This window comes from Ictalurus punctatus, unplaced genomic scaffold, assembly GCF_001660625.3.
Source record: "Ictalurus punctatus breed USDA103 unplaced genomic scaffold, Coco_2.0 Super-Scaffold_100046, whole genome shotgun sequence".
Taxonomy (NCBI): domain Eukaryota; kingdom Metazoa; phylum Chordata; class Actinopteri; order Siluriformes; family Ictaluridae; genus Ictalurus; species Ictalurus punctatus.
In genome coordinates, this window is record NW_026521087.1 from 5444240 (window position 1) to 5462126 (window position 17887).

At 40.8% G+C, this 17887-nt stretch overlaps 1 long non-coding RNA gene and 2 other non-coding genes across 3 annotated transcripts; 1 reads left to right on the top strand and 2 right to left on the bottom strand.

The window, feature by feature from the left end:
• Positions 1–443: 443 nt before the first annotated feature.
• Positions 444–525, top strand: trnal-uag (transfer RNA leucine (anticodon UAG)). Its single transcript has one exon. It is a non-coding gene; the product is annotated as a tRNA-Leu (tRNA).
• A 1431-nt stretch (positions 526–1956) lies between these two features.
• trnag-gcc (transfer RNA glycine (anticodon GCC)) lies at positions 1957–2027 on the bottom strand. Its single transcript has one exon. It is a non-coding gene; the product is annotated as a tRNA-Gly (tRNA).
• Positions 2028–13740: 11713 nt separating this feature from the next.
• Positions 13741–16133, bottom strand: LOC128630209 (uncharacterized). Its single transcript, XR_008394593.1, has 2 exons — positions 14799–16133; positions 13741–14698 (listed from the first exon to the last, which is right to left on the bottom strand). It is a non-coding gene; the product is annotated as an uncharacterized LOC128630209 (long non-coding RNA).
• Positions 16134–17887: the final 1754 nt, after the last annotated feature.

A 17887-nucleotide genomic window follows, 5' to 3' on the forward strand; every position in this document is an offset into this window, starting at 1 on the left:
TAAATAAATGACCATGTGTAATATTTTTGTCTGGTTTCTTTAATTAGGTTCTCTTTATCTACTTTTAATACTTGTGTGAAAATCTTATGATGTTTTAGGTCCTGGTAATGAAGATGTATAGAAAGATCTAAAGGGTTCACAAACCTTCAAGCACCACCGTAAGTGGGATGTAAGGTCATAGCAGAAGAGCTCTTCCGCAAACACTACCGATGTGACCGTGGACCATGGGGTCTTAAGCCTAGACGAATCGCGTCCAAAAGACCACGCCTTAGCTCTGTCTTCAGCTGGAAATGGTTAGATGTCTCCGGCAGAGCTGGTTAAGTGAAAGACACTTGAGTCTCACAACAGCCCATTTGTCGCGCCCATGCCAGATTTCTTGTTGTCCAGCGGAATGACTAGGTCACCTTCTTACCACGAACGGGTTTACCACCATGTCAGCCTGGGGTAGTGTGGCCGAGTGGTCCAAGGCGCTGAATTTAGGCTCCAGTCTCTTTGGGGGTGTGGGTTCAAATCCCATTGCTGTCAGGGTAGTTAGCTGAAAGTAGTTATGCTCAACTTTCCTTAACTTCTCCAGTTAATTCTCAGTGGTAGTCCTTATCACTACGGATGCAATATATTTTTCGCCACATGTTGATTCCATGGTGCTGTTCCGAAGCTTGGTGTTTTCTTTTTTTTTCTTTTTTTTTTTTGAAGATCTACATTTTGAATTGCCTCCGCTACCGCGTAAACCAGTTAATACTTTATTGGCTTTATTTTTTCGGCTTTCATCTCTTTTTGTTTATTTCTTTTTATTTGTTTTAAGTCTTTTGGTAACAATTGAGCAGATCACACAGTTATGTTAGATTAAGTTAGAATATATTAGAGTAGATGTGTATCTTTTCAATAGTTGTATAATTAAATTTTGGGTCTTTGATCTTTTGCTCTAATATGAAACCTGTCAAGTTATTTTAAAAGAATCAGTGACAATAATTTTACTTTACAAAACATGCATAACTAAGTAAATTCTTTTTATATATTTATTTATGTTATGAGTATCGGAATAGTAAATGTTGACAATGCCGCTTTTAAAAAATTACATAGATACAATATGTAACAGATAATATAATATAAATATTTGAACCAATGTTTTTACGTTAGGTTCGTCCGACCCTCCTCCTGGATTATCCTCGCTTTCTATTGGCTAGTCAGCGCTCTACACCTACGTGTGACTGGCCCCCGCGTGGCAGGTGAGAATTCTACCACTGAACCACCAATGCTTATCTTAAAAATCCATGGACTTCGCAGAGTGCGATTTAAAACTGAGTACTGTGCTGCTTCAGCAATTTGGTTTAAAATTCTAAAGGAGAATCTCTTCCATATTTCAGCAGCATGGAGTTTGTCCTTTACCCTAGTTTTGGGCGGAATTGATAAGGCTTGTGAAGTGCTTTGGGTGAAGGCTCAAGCAACACAAACGTCTCCAAAACTCAGTTGTGCATTGGCCTGGAATCTAACCCGGACTTCACAGAGGGCGCTTTCCAGGTAAGTATTGTGCTGACTCAGCAATTTGGTTTCAAAATTGACAAGGAGCATCCTAAGGCTCTTGTATATTTGAGCAACGTGGACTGTGTCTGCTACCCTTTTTTTGGACAGAATTGATAAGGCTTGTAGAGTTCTTTGGGTGAAGGCTCAATATTCAAATCTCAGCCATGAGTGGCTGGGAATCGAACCCCGGCCTCACGCGTGGTCGGTCAGAATTTGACCACTGAACCACCAATGCTTATCTTAAAGGATTAAGGACAATGCAGAGTGTGCTTTTCATTAAGTATTGTTCTGATTAAACAGTTTGGTTTCAAAATAGAAAAGGAGCATCCTAAGTCTCTTGTATATTTCAGCAGCATGGAGTTGGTCTAGTTTGGGCAGAAATGATAACGCTTGTAATGTTCTTTTGGTGAAGGCTTAACTTTCAAAACTCACTTCTGCATTAGCCGGGAATTGGACCCGGGCCTCCCGCGTGGCAGGCGAGAATTCTACCACTGAACCACCAATGCTTAGTTTAAATTACTAAAGACTTCGCAGAGTGTGCTGTTCAGGTAAGTATTGTGCTGTTCAGCAATTTGGTTTCAGATTTGAAAAGGAGAATCCTAAGTCTTTTCCTTATTTCAGCAGCAGTCACACACTATATTTCCAGATACTGTATAATATTATAATATCTCCTCTCTGCTCAACACGCATGTAATACAGTCTACATACCGTAGAGCAGTGTTTTTCAACCACTGTGCCGTGGCACACTAGTGTGTCGTGAGAGATCGTCAGGCGTGCCTTGAGAAATTGTCCAATTTCACTTAGTCTTAAAATTCTTTTTTATTAAAATTTATTCATTATTATCTGCAAATAATAAGCCATTGTTGAGTGTCTGTGCTGTAATATAGTGACTGGCAGAGTAATGTAATATTCGTCCGGGTGGCAGCAGGTAATTGTCTCCTACCTTCTTAGAGACAAGAGAATTAGTGATGCATGCGACAGGTCGTGGTGGCAGTGATGGAGAAGTTTTTAAAAAGGAAAAATGCAAACTCCGAACTGGGCCCTGGACAAGATTGTGACCCAGGTGAAGGGCCTAGTATGAGTGGTGGTAAAAAGAAAGCAAAGACGGTGAGCTCGAGGCAATACAGCGAAAGTTCTCTTTCGTTAGGATTTACTTTCACCAGCAATGAGATGACCCCGACTCCATTATGCTTGGTGTGTGGCGAGAAGCAGTCCAATAGCGCCATGGTGCCAAGCAAGCTTAAACGCTATCTCCAAGCGAAACACCCGTCGCTTCAAAACAAGCCGATGGACTATCTTGTTTGTCTGCGTGAAAACACCGAAACAGGCAATATTAATGAGAAAAACCACAAAGGTAAATTAGAAAGCCCTCAAAGCTAGTTGCTGAACTTGTAGCTAAATGAAAAAAGTCCCACACTGTGGCAGAGACGTTAATACTACCTGCCCGCAAAGACACTGTCATCGAGATGCTCGGCCCTGACGCGGTTAAAGACATATCTAAACTCCTGCTCTCAGATAACACAATCGCCAGACGTACTGATGACATGTCTACAGACATCGAAAGCCATGTTTTGGAAAAGATACGTATCTTGTAGGAAATTTGCGTTGCAACTTGATGAGTCTACGGCTATTTTCAGCTCTTGGCCAATGTGCGTTTTGTGGATGGAGATGCCATTAGAGAAAACTTCCTATTTTGTACGGCACTGCCAGAAAAAACAACAGGAGAGGAAATTTTTTGGGTCAAATCGGAATATCTTGACCAGGGAGGACTTAAGTGGGAAAATTGCACAAGTGTTTGCACTGATGGAGCTGCAGCCATGGTCGGGCACACCTAAGGCTTCGTTAGCAGAGTGAAGGAAAGAAACCCAGATCTTATTGTTACACACTGTTTTCTGCACCGTGAGGCCTTCGTTGCAAAGACTTTACCAGCAGAACTAGTTCCTGTGGTGGATGATGTTGTGCACATAGGGAACTTTGTAAAGACACGACCTTTGAAAAGGTATATTTGCATCTTTGCGTGAGGAAATGTGAGCGGAGCATAAAGCCTTATTGCTCCATACGGAGGTCCGATGGTTGTAGCGTGACAAGTTGCTGGCCCGTGTGTATGAGCTGCGGGAGGAACTTAAAGTGTTTCTGACAAATGAGAGGTCTGAATACTCAAATCTGTTTGCAAGTGATGAGTGGTGTGCAAAGCTGGCATACCTGGCAGATATATTTCATCATCTGAATGAACCGAACACACGGATGCAGGGCCGAAATGAGAACCTGCTTACAAGCATGGATAAAATAAATGGATTCCATTTAAAGGTGCACCTCTGGCAACAACATATGCAAAATGCCAACCTTGAGATGTTCCCACTCACAGAGGAACGGCAAGATCACCCTGCTGCACTGTGCGAGGTAATAGGTAAACATCTGTAAACTCTTGAGGAGAAGTTGTCATTTTATTTCTCTTCAGCCTCCACTGAATGCCTTGACTGCTGTTGGAAAGGACATGACCTTACAGGAGCAGGAGGAACTAACTGAACTGAAACAAGATCGTGGTTTAAAGCTAAGATTTGCTGAACTTCCTTTGGACAGTTTTTGGTTGACTGCTGCCAAGGAATTCCCCATTCCGGCCAACAAAGTTTTGACATTGACATTTGACATGGCTCAAAAAAGATTGAAAAACACCGCGTTACACTACACAATTTAAGAAGCTACACTTACTTCTGCTTCCATTGTAACACTTTTCAGTTTTGGAGCAACAACAACAACAACAAAGGTGTTGGAACAAAATAAATCTTATTTTCCATTCCAGGTTGCAGGTATTCGTGGGTGCAATGCAAAACTGTTCCACACACAAATAACTCTTTTGAATGGTTAAATGACTAAAATCAGAAAGTGCCACCAGCATATCTGACAAAGATGACTCATGAACCAATTCTTTAATCACTAGCTGAAAACGACGTATTGAATTTACACAAACGTCAAATAACAAATACAAAATTCTACTTTCTCATGAATATGGTATAGTGCATTGCATAATCAGCAGTTTTTCTTAGAAAGACAAGATATTTAAATTGAATGAATTTAATGAAACCACACATCAAGCTGTCTTTTCTAACAGAACATTAAATTTAGCATTAGCTCCCAGTTCCAGAAAGTTCTAGCCAGACATTCAGGGGGAAAGAATCAGAACAAAATGTAAAATAAAAAAAGTAGTGAAAGATGAAAGTGAAGGAATAAATGAGGGGTTTGTGTCTTAGTTGTTGAGTAATTAAAAACTAAAAAAAAAGCTGTGAGAATCAGCGTTTGTCACAACGATGCCAAACGCTCTGCGTCTCCCGACTATTTCTTTGGGATTGTTCCCAAACTGAGAAATCAAGGTTCTTCAGTCAAGCTTCCCCCACAATCAAGCTTTGGAGTTGACTCCATGTTCCCAATGACTATAGAGTCGACTCCAAAGCTTGATTCCTTTGAATCGACTCTATTCCCATTACCTGGTATCTACAAATTGACACCAGGTATTAGGAATCACCCTGTTAATCATGATAATGATCCTATGTACTTAATATTGTGGGTTGTTCCCCTAACCTTTAATTCGAGATTTGTGCTGAATCGATTCTTGGAACAGACTCACTCAGTGTTGCAATCGATTTCAGAATATTAGCAAGGGTTTGAATCATTATCATTTCCCTTGCTTCCATTTGTAGGAAGCTGCCTTAATCACGATGTACCCAGGCTACGCAGGCAGGTCCGAGCTCTGGGACAACCTGGAGGCCGCTTGAGATCCGTCTCCATGATTGTGCCCGACCACGCCATCATCGCAGAGGTGTGCTCGGGTGCCGTCATTCATTACATTATGTAATGAACGCAATAACGGATGTATTCTGGCGTGTTACAGAACTGTTTCACGTTGTCTTTTTTGCTGTAGGTGGACTTGTGAGCTGAGGGCTTCAAGTCCAGTGAGACTCTAGCGAAGAAGATGATTCAGCTGTATAAGCTGTGCAGCAAGCAGCTTTCCCGGCAGGACCACTACGACTTCAGCATGAGAGTCGTCAACTCTGTTATCGTCATGGCCGGGTATGTCCGTCTACGAACAGGGTGAACAGATTAGGTTAGATTAGATTAGATTCATCCGTTGTTTTTTCTAAATTGTTAATTAAAACTATCTATAAATGTAACAGATGGCTTGCTGGAATAAATCGAGCGTGTGTGTGTGTGTGTGTGTGTGTGTGTGTGTGTGTGTGTGTGTGTGTGTGTGTGTGTGTGTGTGTGTGTGTGTGTGTGTGTGTGTGTGTGTGTGTGTGTGTGTGTGTGTGTGTGTGTGTGTGTGTGTGTGTGTTTCAGGTCTCTGATGCGAGAGAACCCACACCTGAGTGAGAACGTGGTGTTGATTAGAGCGCTACGATACTCCAACCTGCCCAAGTTACTCAAGGATGACGCAGAACTTAAAATAAAATAAATGAATGAATGAATGAATGCCTTTGTCACTATACATATGTACAATGAAATTAAGAGCCACTCCTTTTTGTTCCGTGCAAACATATACATTCAATTCACAAGAAGAATAAACAGATAATACACAGATAAATAAACAAGATAAATAAACAAAATAAATAAACAAGATATACAAGATATGCAAGATAGATATGCAAGATAGATAGATATTGGGGTGGATGGGGGAGGTACTATGAAATGCACAGTTTTGAGACAATATATACATATGCTGTGGACTCAGTACATGTGTTTGTTTATCATGGTAATAGCTTTCGGGAAGAAACTATTCTTAAATCTACTAGTCCTTGTTTTGATGCACCTGTAACGTCTCCCTGAGGGCAACAGATTGAACAGATCAAAGCCAGGGTGAGAACTGTCCTTAATGATAGTTTTTCCTCTGCTGAGGCAACGGGAAGTGTAAATATCCATCAGGGAGGGGAGAGGGCAGCCAATAATCTTCTGTGCTGCTCTTACTACCCTCTGAAGCCTCTCCCTGTCTGCTGCGGTGCAGCTACCATACCACACCGTGATACAGTATGTCAGCAAGCTCCCGTCGGACGAGCGGTAGAAGATCAGCAGCAGATTGGAGTCCAGATTGTACTTCCTGAGAACCCTCAGGAAGTGTAGCCGCGTTTGAGCCTTCTTGATAACCGCTGTGATGTTGTCCGTCCAGGAGATGTTTGCAGAGATAAGGACGCCAAGAACCCGGACGGTGTGGACCTTCTCCACACACTCACCATTAATGAAGAGGGGGGCCAGCTCCGTGTTGTGTTTTCTGAAGTCTACAATAAGTTCCTTGGTTTTCTTGGTGTTTAGAGTCAGATTGTTCTTTGAACACCAGGCTGCCAAGTTTAGGACTTCCTCTCTGTAGGCTGCCTCCTCTCCTTTTGAGATAAGTCCGACCACTGTGGTGTCATCAGCAAATTTGATGATAAGATTGTTGTTGTGGACTGGTCTACAGTCATATGTGTAGAGACAGTACAGGAGGGGGCTCAGCACACAGCCCTGTGGAGAACCTGTGCTCAACGTGCGTGTGGAGGAGAGGTGGGGCCCGAGTCACACTGTCTGGGACCGGTTGGTGAGAAAGTCCTTTATCCAGGCACACGTGAGGCGGGGGAGGCCAAGAGTGACCAATTTGGTGACAAGAATGTCCGGAATTATTGTATTAAAAGCCGAACTGTAATCCACAAAAAGCATCCGTACGTAGCTCTGTTGCTGCTCTAGATGTCTCAACACGTAGTGGACAGCTAGGGCGATAACATCCTCTGTGGATCTGTTTGCATGATAAGCAAATTGAAAAGGATCGAAATCTGGGGGGAGGTAGTCCTTGATGTGCTGAAGAACCAATCTCTCAAAGCACTTCATGATAACTGGAGTGAGGGCCACAGGACGATAATCATTCAGGCTAGTGGTGGGCGACTTCTTTGGCACTGGAATGATTGTGGCTGATTTTAGGCAGGACGGGATGACTGCTTGGGCCAGGGAGAGATTGAAAATTCTGGTAAAGATGTGGGCAGATAAACTGATAAATAGTAAAGAATGCCAAAGCTTACATATGGAGTATCAAAGGTCATTATCACAGGATCACTGGAATCAGGCTCTAGGAGGAAATTCCAAGACAAATTAGGAAATACAATTAACTGACATTTGCAAATTCTTTGCAACTAAAAAGCTGTAATTATATACTATATAACTTTTTTTAAGCATTTAAAGTATATAACATTAGCACCTTGTAATGTTATACCAGATGAAAAGTAAAGAATCCTGGAACATCTGAACATCCATAATCTGAAAATCTTGAACCTAGTGTCAATCGAGTCTATCCAATCCTTCTTGTGTGCGTTTAGCGGTATTCTGTCGGACCTCTTTCCTGTGTGGGCGTCCCCGAGCATGACTACGGCGCTCTTCAGTCAAACATCGAGGCAGCTCTATGCACCCTCTCCCTGCAGCCCGTCTCCAGCATGACCGCCAAGGTGATCCAGTTGTACGAGACCATGCTGGTGCACCAGGGGGTCTTGCTGGTGGGCCCTACAAGAGGCGGTAAGACCACAGTGTACCGTGCCCTCACTGACGCACTGCGCACCCTCCACGAGACAGAGGGCTGCGAGGTGAATCCCTTATACAAGCCCATCGAGACCTACGTGCTCAACCCGCAGTCAGTGAGCATGGACGAGCTGTATGGTAAAGACGACCCTCTCACACGGGAGTGGAGTGCCATCAAACCGTCCGTCGGCAGTGACATCGCCGACACGCACAAGTGGGTGGTGAGTGACGTACCTGTGGACGTGCCTGTGGATTGAGAAAATTACCTCCGTGTTGGGCAACAACAAGACGCTCTGTCTGGCTAACGGTGAAAGGATCAAGCTCACACCTTCTACACACATGTTATTCGAGGTGTTACGCATCAGACACAGGTAGCATCGGTCCTAAAAATAATTAACAAACAAGCACAAGCATGTCATTTCCAAGAAGATCTTTCACACGCCTATAAGGAGCGATAAACGCATTCGAAGCATGTTATAAAACCTCCGTAATGCATTACGCATAGTATTTAAATAAATATTATTATAATAACATGCACTACACTACATTATGCATTATGAATTCTTAACGTATTGTTAACATGTCTTTACTGTGAGCGGGATGATGACCAGACGGAGGCAGGCTCCCAGGTACTCATATCCGTAGACGTACTGATACAGAGCCATTCTGGCCACGCAGTAATCCAGATCCACGTCCCAGTATTAGCACAGCTGCCTCTGCTGCTCAAAGTTACTGCTCGAGTCCACCTACGTGAACACATACACAAAGACATGTCATATATATACGATCTCATTGTATACGAACTGGGCATTCTCGCTGACGATATAGCGTGGTAGTTTATAATGAGTGCATTCATACTGTATAAACCTGGGAACTGATTTGCATATGCACTGCTGTCAGAGCTGCAGTTATTTTTAAAAGATTTATTAACAGCTTCTGACCAATCAGATCTGACCACACCCATGATTCCCTTTGCTCTGAAGAGAAGGTGTGTAGCCATCTGTACCCTTTCATTGACGAGCTCCGTGACGATGTCTCTGGCGTGGACATCCACAGTAATGAGAGCTGTGATGATGCTCTGATGTATTTTGGGTAAGTTACCCTGAACCAGAGTGGCCAACACATTCAGCCTCTGTATAAACACACACACATGCACAGAGTAATACCCGTACATTACCACATATTACACCATACACCATTATGTCATGTAATCAGAGAAGGAAATCTGAACTACAGTTCCCAGCAGCCACTGCATCACATGACCACCTGCACCTGGATCACATTCCTGGTAAGCACTTGTGTATTTAGCCGGTTTTCACTGCACTCTTTGTCTCACGTTTGTCTTTCTTTATCTTTGTCCCTGGTGCTGTGTTTTTCTCTTTGGTTTATGTTTAGTCTTTGCCACAGTGATTTGCCCCAATGTCAGTGTCTTTTGTATTTTGTTTAGTTCTTTGTTAAACTTGAAAAATCTGCACTTGCATCCGTCTCAACCTCCATATCGTGACACAAAAATATAAATATAATATAATATTATATATAAAATGTGTGTGGGGGTATATATTAATAGAGAGAAAGGCATTTCTTCTCAGGGGGGAGGGGAGTAATCAATAGGAAGGAGGATCTGAGAGGGAACATGGACAAAATTAATGGAACTTTTTCCTGGTTCGGCCCTAAATTTGGGCCAGATTAAATTTCATCTGTACAAGTTGGACAATAGGGGAACATAGATCCAGTACCCTTAAACCCAATTAGAACTTCTATTCCAACCATTAAAACCATTTTTTATCTTGAAATCTAGGGGCTTACCCAAACAATAAACTCTAATCACCTAATTTTTAACCAATAAAAACTCCTTTTTCCAATGTTGAAACTTAGGGCGCAACCCTAACCCTGAACTTAACCATCAGAAACAAATAATATGCTCTCTAAACTGATCCTCCAACCCCCAATAGTTAACCTCACCTAAAACGTCTTACATTTAGACAATTTTTTTTTTAAAGTCTTTAATTTATTTATTCATTTTCATATGGTTTATTTACATGTGATTCATTTACGTATGATTCATTTTCATGAGATTCATATTCAAGTGATACATTTTCATGTGATTCATTTACGTTGATTCATTTACATGTGATTCATTTTCATGAGATTCATGAAAATTCATTTTTTTTAAAGTGGCAGAATTTGTTTTTAACACAATATATAGATTTAAAAAATTATATAATTTCTTTTCAGACAATGCTAATGTTTCCTCTACGTTACTTGACAAAGTTATTATTTTAGCTGTCGAACACAGTATATTGGAGTTGGAATGAAAGAATGAATATTGATATTATTTTATTTCCACTCCAATATACTGTGGTAAAAATATATGTTTTTAAAAACAATAACTTTGCCAATGTCCAAATATTTATGAACCTGGCTGTATCTGCTAGGTCTGCAAAAATAATGTAATTAATAAAATAAAAATAAAATAAAAAAACAGCTTGGATGGTCATTGTGCATGTTTTTTCTAGTCCAGCCAACTTTTCTGATTTTTATGGAATTAATGAATTAATTTTATTATTAATATTATCATGTTTTTTTCATACATCTTGCAATGTGCTTTTGGACACATTAGTGATGGGACCTGGAGTCACTGGGTGTTTCGGGTCTTTAATCCTAAGACTCCCTGGACCTGGCCTGTGTCCAAATTGCTGATCATCCTCCAGAGCCTTCTTGAAGCTCTCTCAGCAGCCTCTGTGGTGTTCCTGATAGTTCTTTTCATTTGTTGTCCTGTGATGTTAAGATGCTTTAAGGTGTGGTAGAGAGACAGGCTGGAAAAGCCTCTCCACAACAGGATCCTCATAATAATAATAATAATAATAATAATAATAATAATAACAACAATAATAACAATAACAACAACTATCATATGCATGGAGTTTGCATGCTCTCCCCATGCTTCGGGGGTTTCCTTCAGGTGATCTGGTTTCCTCCCCAATTCAAAGACGTGTTGTAGGATGATTGGCATTTCCAAATGATCCGTAGTGTGTGAATGTGTGTGAGTGTGTGTGCAATTGTGCCCTGCAACAGGTTGGCACCCTATCCAGGGCTGTCCCCTGTCTTGTGCCCCAAGTCCCCTGGGATAGGCTCCACGCTCCCCCACGACCCTGTGTAGGATACACGGTACAGAAAATGGATGGCTGGATGGATGGATGTCCCAAATCAATGTCACTGCTACAGCAAAATCATAGAACTTTGGGGAAATTAAACTTATGGCAGAAAATTCTACTGAGCTTCGTGCCACTGCAACATTATTTTTTTAAAAACTTATGGCTCAATACTAAACCTACCAAAAGTTTCTCACTCCCATTTTCTGTCTGCCAGATCATTTAATAAATAAGCTAAAAATCTACAACAGAAACAGAAAGCAAAGTTAAAACCAATAATTTATTTTCAAAGGTTATGTAAACATCTCAAAATATACTGTACCTCTGTTAAACATTTCACAATAATCAGTAGGAATAAGTGGAATTAAATCTTGTACAAACTGTACATGAACATGGTCAGAAAGATTCCAACAGGAATTTGAAATGTGAACCTTCGATTAAAACTGGAGTACGTGAGTGAGGGGTGCGCTGCTGTTACCTGTAGTCCAGCAGTGTAGTGAGTGTGGTTTGTTTGGAATGGTTTGAGTTTTGGATAGATCAAGCTAAATAAAACACTTAATACACATGGGTAATAATGTCTGTTTTTATATTATTTAAGGTTTGATGCAAAACATAATCCAAAATGATGTACAATTAAAGGTTAGTATAATTATCCTACACTGAACAAGTTAAGTGATATATGTGCACACAGACTAATCATGGGTCCAAATATTGCTAAATTTGGCTGAATTATAAAAAAGTCATTAGTCGTACTGAATGAAGAGTCATTTGGGAGTTTATTGCTGAGCCAAATGAACTGACTCACTGAAAAGAGCTGGAATAACAATCACTAATTTGTGTATCTTTGATTCCTGTATGTGTCTATAAATCTTTACGTGCCCTGATGTTGCCATGCCAACTGGTCACTTGCGTCATGATTGCAATGAACTCAAATCAAAAAATAAATAAATAAATACATAATAATAATAATAATAATAATAATAATAATAATAATAATAATAATGTAACTGCTGTTTTACTAAGTTGAGCAGTGTAAGCGTGAGTTCTTTTGGCGTGAGGTATTTGTGTTGCACAATGATGAATAATTTGCTGTATATTTCTCTTTAAACAGTGCCTATGTCCAGTGATGAATAATTAGTAAGATTTGATGGTAATATTAGTCTACACTTATTTTCAAACTTTTTGTAACACATTTTCTGTCTATTCCAGATGTGTTGAGTCCTTCACATTAGAATAAGATGAATAGTTAATGTTGAATTAGGATTTGCATGGATTACATGTGTCTGGATCGGACAGTGTTGCATGTTACGTGGTGGTTTCTTTTGCTGTTGATGTGGCCTGTTGTTGTGCTGATGTGGGTCTCACTGCAGTGACATGTTTGTTAGTTTAGTTCAGTTACAGTCTCTTTGCAGCAGTGTAGTTTGAGTGACTTGTTATTTTTCTGAACCGTAGACTGTTGAATAGAATAAAGTAATGTGTGAAAATATACAAATATATATTATATACAGTGTGCTATGGACATGTAATACAATGTATACGAAACACAGGTCTCAATATTTAAATAATACAGTGCAATGGTCACAAACACGAGGAATGGAGCATATACTGCACAATCTGTGAGTGAATTGAAAGTCTTTATACTGTGGCTGTGATTGTGCTGTGAATTTAATGCAGGTGTGTGATCTGGGATTTGCAGTACATGGCAGAGATGTTTGTGGCTGCAGTGCAGGATGGGAAATGTAGTTCGTGACATGAGTAGATTTAACACCAACTTAATACATTTAAACATTTATATTATATAAGTACTTATGCATTATATTTTTATGGATGCACAAAAAGCACCGAATTAAACTACAGTCCTAAAATTTTTTATATATATAATGTATGTATATATATGTATGTATGTATGTATGTATGTATTGGGTTCTTTTCTGTTTTGGACAAACATCTGTGTAAAGTTTTAGTCTGAATTTATATTTGTAACACTCAGTTTGTGGATTTTATTTTAAATAAACAAAAAAAGGCACTGAAAGTTTGCCCCCATCAGATTAATCGAAAAAATAATCGACCAATTAATTGATTGTGAAAATAATCGTTAGTTGCAGCTCTAATAATAAGCTGCATCATGAAATAGATTTTTTAACAAAAAATTCATTATTATTATCGTCATTATTTCATCCCTAATGTAGTGCACTTAAACCGGAAATGACATCAATTTGGGATTCGGCCACACAGCTTCCGTTTAACTTGCCTCGGGTTTAAAAACAGAACGGTTTTAATTCCACAAACACAGACAAAATAACCAGCTTTTACGTTTAGACTGGATCAAACCTAACTGTAAAACTGTCAGAAATAATTTAATCTGGAGATGATTAGTTCGGTGTAATAACTCAACTGCTCAGGAGATACCCGCTGCAGCTTTTTCTTCTTCTGTGATTTCTACTGGTCGGCGACGCAGCTGTTAGGCGCGTTACCGCCACCGTGTGGACTGGAGGAAATAGTTCCAGGTTGGAGGAAGTCTATCCTAACAAACTTACACCAATAATTTCCACTCATGGTTTTATTAGATCCTATTTATTATTCCAGTGGAGTTTATGACTTCTTCATGAATGCCAGCAGTGAGTCGTTCACTGTGTCTTACCCAGATATACTGAGTGAACTACTGAGTCACCACAACCTCAATCTCTAAATGTTTAACAGCAAAAAGCTTTCAATTCTGGTGACTTTGGGAGTATTTATTTATTTATATGATCATATAATGAAACAAACATTAACATAAGCATGTGCTGCACAACATTTAATTAGTTTAATCTTACATTTTAATTTACTGTAAAGCGCTTTGCTAAATTTTGCTACGTAAACTTTTTTAGGTATTAAAACTGGTTACTGTTTGATGACAAACTCCATATTTTTATACCTTGGAGCTCCACGTTACCATGGTAATTTATAAACAATTACTAACAACATTAACTTAATCAATGCAAGTTTACATTTTATTTGATACTTGACCATTGTTACGTCCTCAGTTGTATTTCTGTTTGTACTATGTTCCATTCGTGTGTCTATGTCGGGGGAGGGATGGGTGTCCTGTCTCCCCCTCTTTTAAGCCCAGTCCACTGCGATGCGTCATGTTCCGGCTTGCCATTGGACGATCACATCTCGTACACGCCTGCTCCCGCCTCGTGCTTTGGGATGAGTTGGCTGTACATTTCCGGACGTGTACTTAAGCCTCGTCAGTCTCCATCCCCGGGGCAGATCGGTGCCGTTGCTTTGTACAGCAGATATTTGGCTATGTGTGTTGAATTCTCCTGTGTACGACCTTCTGCCTGTTCTTGACTTTGTTTCTGCTCTGCCCCTTTAAGTTTAATGATTCAGCTCCCAAACTGCTGGAAATGTGGGACGGGTTCTAACTCTTCACCAAGACTGCTTCATCCTGGAGAAGAGGTTTGCGGTGAGACTCCCGTCATACGCCAGTCCTGGTGAGTTTATTATAGTTAATGCTGTAAGACAGAGAAGAACATCAGTGTAAACACACACACACACACACACATTATTCAGTATGATACAGTAGAGTAAAGAGACAGTAAGTCAGTAACTCACTGTAGTGTCTCCAGGTTACAGTGTGGATCCTTCAGTAGATCAGAGAGCTGTGTATCATCAGCATAACAGTGGAAGATCATTCCATGTTTACGAATAATTTGACCTAGGGGTAGCATATATAAAGTAAAGAGCAGTGGGCCTAAAACAGAACCCTGTGGAACACCAAAAGTAACCTCAGTACGCATGGAGAAATCACCATTTACAACTACGAACTGATAACGATCGGTGAGATAAGACCTCTCCTGGCTCAGGACTGTTCCCTTAATACCAACAACATTTTCTAATCTATCAAGGATCTCTCTCCTAAGGCCATACAGACTTCATATAAATCCATAATGAACTTTTTCACACTATCTATTGTTACCCAGATGAGGATGGGTTCTCTTCTGAGTCGGGTTCCTCTCAAGGTTTCTTCCTCTTAAAACATCTTAGGGAGTTTTTCCTTGCCACCATCGCCACTCAGTGTCTTGCTCAGTTGGGATAAATTAGCACCTTTAATATCTGTATACCGTGTTGATATTTCTGTAAAGCTGCTTTGGGACAATGTCTATTGTAAAAAGCGCTATACAAATAAAATTGAATTGAATTGAATAGAATGTCTCTGTACATTGTTGCATTCATCTTTCCCTTGATCCTGACTAGTCTCCCACTTCCTGCCGCTGAAAAACATCCCCACAGCATGATGCTGCCACCACCATGCTTCACTGTAGGGATGGTATTGGCCAGGTAATGACTGGTGCCTGGTCTCCTCCAGACATGACGCTTGCCATTCAGGCCAAAGACTTCAATCTTTGTTTCATCATGGTCTGAGAGTCCTTCAGGTGCCTTTTGGCAAACTCCAGGCGGGCTGTCATGTGCCTTTTACTGAGGAGTGGCTTCCGTGTGGCCACTCTACCATACAGGCCTGATTGGTGGAGTGCTGCAGAGATGGTTGTTCTTCTAGAAGGTTCTCCTCTCTCCACAGAGACACGCTGGAGCTCTGTCAGAGTGACCATCGGGTTTTTGGTCTCCTCCCTGACTAAGGCCCTTCTCCCCCGATCGCTCAGATTGGCCGGGCGACCAGCTCTAGGATGAGTCCTGGTGGTTCAAAACTTCTTCCATTTATGGATGATGGAGGCCACTCTGCTCATTGGGACCTTCAATGCTGCAGAAATGTTTCTGTACCCTTCCCCAGATCTGTGCCTTGATACAATCCTGTCTCGGAGGTCTACAGACAGTTCCTTGGACTTCATGGCTTGGTTTGTGCTCTGACATGCATTGTTAACTGTGGGACCTTATATAGACAGGTGTGTGCCTTTCCAAATCATGTCCAATCAACTGAATTTACCACAGGTGGACTCCAATCACATTGTAGAAACATCTGAAGGATGATCAGTGGACACAGGACACACCCGAGCTCAATTTTGAGTGTCATGGCAAAGGCTGTGAATACTTATGTACATGTGCCTTTTTTTTTTTTTTTTTAAATAAATTTGCAAAGATTTCAAACAAACTTCTTTCACGTTGTCATTATGGGGTATTGTTTGTAGAATTGTGAGGAAAATAATGAATTTAATCCATTTGGAATAAGACTGTAACATCACAAAATGTGGGAAAGTGAAGCGCTGTGAATACTTTCCGGATGCACTGTACATCACTACAGTTACAATCACCACAGATGGAAACTGGATGTGTGTTTGTGAGTATGTGAGTGTGTGTGTGTGTGTGTGTGTGAGAGAGTGTGTGTGTGTGTGTGTACCTCAGTATCTCCAGTGTACAGTGTGTGTGTGTGTGTGTGTGTGTGTGTGTGTGTGTGTGTGTGTGTGTACCTCAGTTTCTCCAGTGTACAGTGTGTGTGTGTGTGTGTGTGTGTGTGTGTGTGTGTGTGTGTACCTCAGTATCTCCAGTGTACAGTGTGGATTCTCCAGTCCAGCAGAGAGCAGCTTCACTCCTGAATCCTGCAGGTTATTGACACTCAGGTTCAGTTCTCTCAGTCTGGAGGAGTTTGATCTGAGAACTGAGGACAGAACTCTACAGCTTTCCTCTGTGAGAAAACACCAACTCAACCTGGGGGAGAAATGATGATATATCAGAACACTGATCTCACACACACACACGCGCGCGCACACACAGTGTTTCGCCAACGCAAGCACCACTCACATTTTCCTCAGGAAATGTATTATTATTATTCTTCCACGTTTTTTTCGGTGCGTAACTAGTCCCGCACCGTTTGCCGGAGATCGATGGGTGAGGTGTCAAATCGATCGGCTTATTGAGCAGAGGTGTGCTATGACTTTTGGAAGTGATTGGAATGTTGGTATTCCCGCTACGGAAGCTCAAAGTCGGAAGATTTCCCATAGACTTGCATTGAGTTGTGAAAGTATTGGCCCTCTAAACAGAAAGCTGTAAAAGTATTGCCTCGGCACACGTTCGGCTGTAAAATGTATTGGCACACGATGTGGCCGGCTCTCAAAAGTATTGGCGCACTACGCGGGCGGCTCTTGAATGTATTGGCACCCTGTCCCGATTTCACCACGGCAAGCACCGCTCACATTTTCTTCAGGAAATGTACTGGTCTAGTTATAATTTTAATGCGGTGTTTAGAGACGCAGAATAAAAGGAGCGCGCTGTAGTTACAACATCGAAGCACATCACACCACCGCCCAGCGCTTTACAGATTCATAACAAACTAATAACTTGAACTAATGAGCTCGGCTCGGTCCAGACTACTGTCCACCCTGTCCTCGATTTCAGAGGCTTTAAACTCAATCCAGCGCTCAGATCGATAACTATTTAGGAAGCCTGACTCTGCTATTTATAACCGAACTATCCGTTACATGGTGAAGCTAGTTACAGAAGTCGGTATAACACTAAATATTCACATGACATGCCAACTACCAAAGCCTATTTAATATATTAACTTCATTTTATTAACTTATTGTACTTACTAATGTGCTGGATTGGTTAAAGTGTGTGCTAACTCTGGCTAGTAAAGTCCGCTAGCATAACAATTACTTTAATATTGTGATTCAATTATAAATAAAGTCTTAAAGCACGGAAATAAAATTACAAACTTATAAACTGCAACAAAATAATTATAATAATAACTT